At 51.2% G+C, this 5,000-nt stretch overlaps 1 non-coding gene across 1 annotated transcript in view; it reads right to left on the reverse strand.

Annotated features, from left to right (window-relative positions):
• The window catches only part of LOC126447847 (small subunit ribosomal RNA), a 1,909-nt gene extending 1,241 nt beyond the window's left edge, over positions 1 to 668 (reverse strand). Inside the window, exon 1 of the ribosomal RNA XR_007583919.1 lies at positions 1 to 668. This exon is cut by the window's left edge and continues 1,241 nt beyond it. This is a non-coding gene — a ribosomal RNA (small subunit ribosomal RNA).
• Positions 669 to 5,000: the final 4,332 nt, after the last annotated feature.

The following is a 5,000-nucleotide window of genomic DNA, read 5'->3' on the forward strand; positions in this document are numbered from 1 at the left end:
GCGTGGGACACAAATCCAACTACGAGCTTTTTAACCGCAACAACTTTAATATACGCTATTGGAGCTGGAATTACCGCGGCTGCTGGCACCAGACTTGCCCTCCAATAGATACTCGTTAAAGGATTTAAAGTGTACTCATTCCGATTACGGGGCCTCGGATGAGTCCCGTATCGTTATTTTTCGTCACTACCTCCCCGTGCCGGGAGTGGGTAATTTGCGCGCCTGCTGCCTTCCTTGGATGTGGTAGCCGTTTCTCAGGCTCCCTCTCCGGAATCGAACCCTGATTCCCCGTTACCCGTTACAACCATGGTAGGCGCAGAACCTACCATCGACAGTTGATAAGGCAGACATTTGAAAGATGCGTCGCCGGTACGAGGACCGTGCGATCAGCCCTAAGTTATTCAGAGTCACCAAGGCAAACGGACCGGACGAGCCGACCGATTGGTTTTGATCTAATAAAAGCGTCCCTTCCATCTCTGGTCGGGACTCTGTTTGCATGTATTAGCTCTAGAATTACCACAGTTATCCAAGTAACGTGGGTACGATCTAAGGAACCATAACTGATTTAATGAGCCATTCGCGGTTTCACCTTAATGCGGCTTGTACTGAGACATGCATGGCTTAATCTTTGAGACAAGCATATGACTACTGGCAGGATCAACCAGGGAGCTGCGTCAACTAGAGCTGAGCAGCCGGCCGCCCGGGAGTGTGTCCCGGGGGCCCGCGCGAACACGCAAGCGTCCGCTCAATTATTCTGCAAACAGGAGGAGGCTGAGCTCCCCTGCACAACACACCTCGAAACCCTCTCAGGTCCCGGCGGCGCGCAGCGCCGTCCTAAGTACTTGGTCGGGTTCGAGAGAGGCGCAATCGCCCGGAGTTAGGCGAGTAGACGCTTTAGGTGCGACCACCCGTGCTCCCAACTGAGCTTGCCGCTGCCGACAGAGGCCCGGGAGCGTGCTGTCGTGGCATTGCCGGCGGGAGACAACACGCGCCACCTACGGTGACCGGCAGCTCCAACGCCAGCGCCACAGAAGGACAAAAGCCCTACTTGGGTGCCGAAGCGAACTCTCCCAGCACAGCGCACGCGCCAACACGTCCGCACAGCTGCGATACAAACCACCTGCGAGAACCGCTGGGGCGACCGAGCAGCAGACGGCGTCGCGGCGCCGAGCGCCGGGCGGCGGCGCATCCTCAGCGCACAAAGTCCTCAATCGGACCAGCACACTGCAGATGGCCACCGCGCTTCGCACCGGGCCCGCGAGGACCTACTTTGGCCGCAAGGCGCCGCGAGCAGGGGGCGCCGGCGCGCAGCTGCGCCGCCTGCCGCGTCCGTCGGCCGGCGCGCCTGCCACCGGCCGCCCCCACCAGCCGGCTGTAGCGCGTGCGCCCACGCACCGCGCTGCCAGCACGCCGGGCGGCCCCCCCTCACCGGCCGGGGACGGTCCCACCCAGCCACCGCCGCGTATCGCCTCACACCCAGATCCCCTTTCACGTTCGTGGGCATGGTGGGTCCCCTTTCACGTTCGTGGGCATGGTGGGTATCCCTGAAACAACCGGTTAATAGCTCGACCGATCGTCGCCAACACTGATTCACCTCTAGCGAGAACAACCGCACCACAACGGGTTACCGGTTGTTCATTTGCGTAACGTCACCAGCAAACGTACACGTCCATCGCCATTTGCAACGAGTATTGCATGCCTGTGTCAGGTGTCACAACACACTACGTCTGCCCACATAGACGCAACAACATGTGCACGCCTAGAGAACACGTGGAAGGTAGACCCCGTACGTATGCGGTGTCCATTGCGCGAACGACTGTCAGCCCGCCTCTGCAGCATGTCGCAGATGTGGAACGCGGTGCAACATGCTATCACGGTGTGTGAGAAGAGACGACTACGTCCGAATACACGCTCCACTACATCAACAGACTGCTCATGCTGATCGCCATCCAGGGCGTCCGTTCCTCCCACACGTCTGTATGGCGTACCACACTGCAATCCAGCTCTTATAGGGAGACGACACGTAGCTGCGTGCACAATATTTGGACTGTATGGTCCGCCGTTGCTAGGCGCTGTCGTCATACGGTCACATGGGCCACGATGTATCATTCAGTACATACGGAGCAATGTGCAGTACAGTTTGTGGGTTTTGCGTACATCGGCGGACAGGTGACAGGCCGTACCACAACGTAGGCTGAGTACGTCGGCATGCGAAGGGCATTGAACATGCAAACTTCTCACCGACCAGCTTGCGAAGGCAGGGGGGAAGGGGGGGGGGCATGTACGTCCTGCTGCTATCCACACTACAGTGTATAGCAGGAGCATGTGGAAAGTCAGCAACACCTGCAAGGTGTTTAACATGACGCGATACACAGGGGACCGGGCAGTGCGAGTAGCGAACTATATTGCGAGGGTTGCGGTTAGGCAACACTACACTACTTTAACGGGTTGCATAACAATTACAGAGCAGGTTCAGCGACAACGTGCGTCAGGTTAAGGCGCAATATAGTTTAGGTTACGGCGCACTTTAGGTTAGGTTAAGGCACATTATAGGTTAGGTTAAGGCACAACATGGGTTACGTTAAGGCACAACATGGGTTACGTTAAGGCACAACATGGGTTAGGTTAAGGCACAACATGGGTTAGGTTAAGGCACAACATGGGTTAGGTTAAGGCACAACATGGGTTAGGTTAAGGCACAACATGGGTTAGGTTAAGGCACAACATGGGTTAGGTTAAGGCACAACATGGGTTAGGTTAAGGCACAACATGGGTTAGGTTAAGGCACAACATGGGTTAGGTTAAGGCACAACATGGGTTAGGTTAAGGCACAACATGGGTTAGGTTAAGGCACAACATGGGTTAGGTTAAGGCACAACATGGGTTAAGTTAAGGCACAACATGGGTTAGGTTAAGGCACAACATGGGTTAGGTTAAGGCACAACATGGGTTAGGTTAAGGCACAACATGGGTTAGGTTAAGGCACAACATGGGTTAGGTTAAGGCACAACATGGGTTAGGTTAAGGCACAACATGGGTTAGGTTAAGGCACAACATGGGTTAGGTTAAGGCACAACATGGGTTAGGTTAAGGCACAACATGGGTTAGGTTAAGGCACAACATGGGTTAGGTTAAGGCACAACATGGGTTAGGTTAAGGCACAACATGGGTTAGGTTAAGGCACAACATGGGTTAGGTTAAGGCACAACATGGGTTAGGTTAAGGCACAACATGGGTTAGGTTAAGGCACAACATGGGTTAGGTTAAGGCACAACATGGGTTAGGTTAAGGCACAACATGGGTTAGGTTAAGGCACAACATGGGTTAGGTTAAGGCACAACATGGGTTAGGTTAAGGCACAACATGGGTTAGGTTAAGGCACAACATGGGTTAGGTTAAGGCACAACATGGGTTAGGTTAAGGCACAACATGGGTTAGGTTAAGGCACAACATGGGTTAGGTTAAGGCACAACATGGGTTAGGTTAAGGCACAACATGGGTTAGGTTAAGGCACAACATGGGTTAGGTTAAGGCACACCATGGGTTAGGTTAAGGCACACCATGGGTTAGGTTAAGGCACACCATGGGTTAGGTTAAGGCACAACATGGGTTAGGTTAAGGCACAACATGGGTTAGGTTAAGGCACAACATGGGTTAGGTTAAGGCACAACATGGGTTAGGTTAAGGCACAACATGGGTTAGGTTAAGGCACAACGTAGGTTAGGTTAAGGCACAACGTGGGTTAGGTTAAGGCACAACGTGGGTTAGGTTAAGGCACAACGTGGGTTAGGTTAAGGCACAACGTGGGTTAGGTTAAGGCACAACATGGGTTAGGTTAAGGCACAACATGGGTTAGGTTAAGGCACACCATGGGTTAGGTTAAGGCACAACATGGGTTAGGTTAAGGCACAACATGGGTTAGGTTAAGGCACAACATGGGTTAGGTTAAGGCACAACATGGGTTAGGTTAAGGCACAACATGGGTTAGGTTAAGGCACAACATGGGTTAGGTTAAGGCACAACATGGGTTAGGTTAAGGCACAACGTAGGTTAGGTTAAGGCACAACGTGGGTTAGGTTAAGGCACAACATGGGTTAGGTTAAGGCACAACATGGGTTAGGTTAAGGCACAACATGGGTTAGGTTAAGGCACAACATGGGTTAGGTTAAGGCACAACATGGGTTAGGTTAAGGCACAACATGGGTTAGGTTACGGCACAACATGGGTTACGTTACGGCACAACATGGGTTACGTTACGGCACAACATGGGTTACGTTACGGCACAACATGGGTTACGTTACGGCACAACATGGGTTACGTTACGGCACAACATGGGTTACGTTACGGCACAACATGGGTTACGTTACGGCACAAATTAGGTTAGGTTACGGCACAAATTAGGTTAGGTTAAGGCACAAATTAGGTTAGGTTAAGGCACAAATTAGGTTAGGTTAAGGCACAAATTAGGTTAGGTTAAGGCACAAATTAGGTTAGGTTAAGGCACAAATTAGGTTAGGTTAAGGCACAAATTAGGTTAGGTTAAGGCACAAATTAGGTTAGGTTAAGGCACGATATAGGTTAGGTTAAGGCACGATATAGGTTAGGTTAAGGCACGATATAGGTTAGGTTAAGGCACGATATAGGTTAGGTTAAGGCACGATATAGGTTAGGTTAAGGCACGATATAGGTTAGGTTAAGGCACGATATAGGTTAGGTTAAGGCACGATATAGGTTAGGTTAAGGCACGATATAGGTTAGGTTAAGGTACGATATAGGTTAGGTTAAGGTACGATATAGGTTAGGTTAAGGTACGATATAGGTTAGGTTAAGGTACGATATAGGTTAGGTTAAGGTACGATATAGGTTAGGTTAAGGTACGATATAGGTTAGGTTAAGGTACGATATAGGTTAGGTTAAGGTACGATATAGGTTAGGTTAAGGTACGATATAGGTTAGGTTAAGGTACGATATAGGTTAGGTTAAGGTACGATATAGCGTAG

Source organism: Schistocerca serialis, unplaced genomic scaffold, assembly GCF_023864345.2.
Source record: "Schistocerca serialis cubense isolate TAMUIC-IGC-003099 unplaced genomic scaffold, iqSchSeri2.2 HiC_scaffold_543, whole genome shotgun sequence".
NCBI classification, from domain to species: domain Eukaryota; kingdom Metazoa; phylum Arthropoda; class Insecta; order Orthoptera; family Acrididae; genus Schistocerca; species Schistocerca serialis.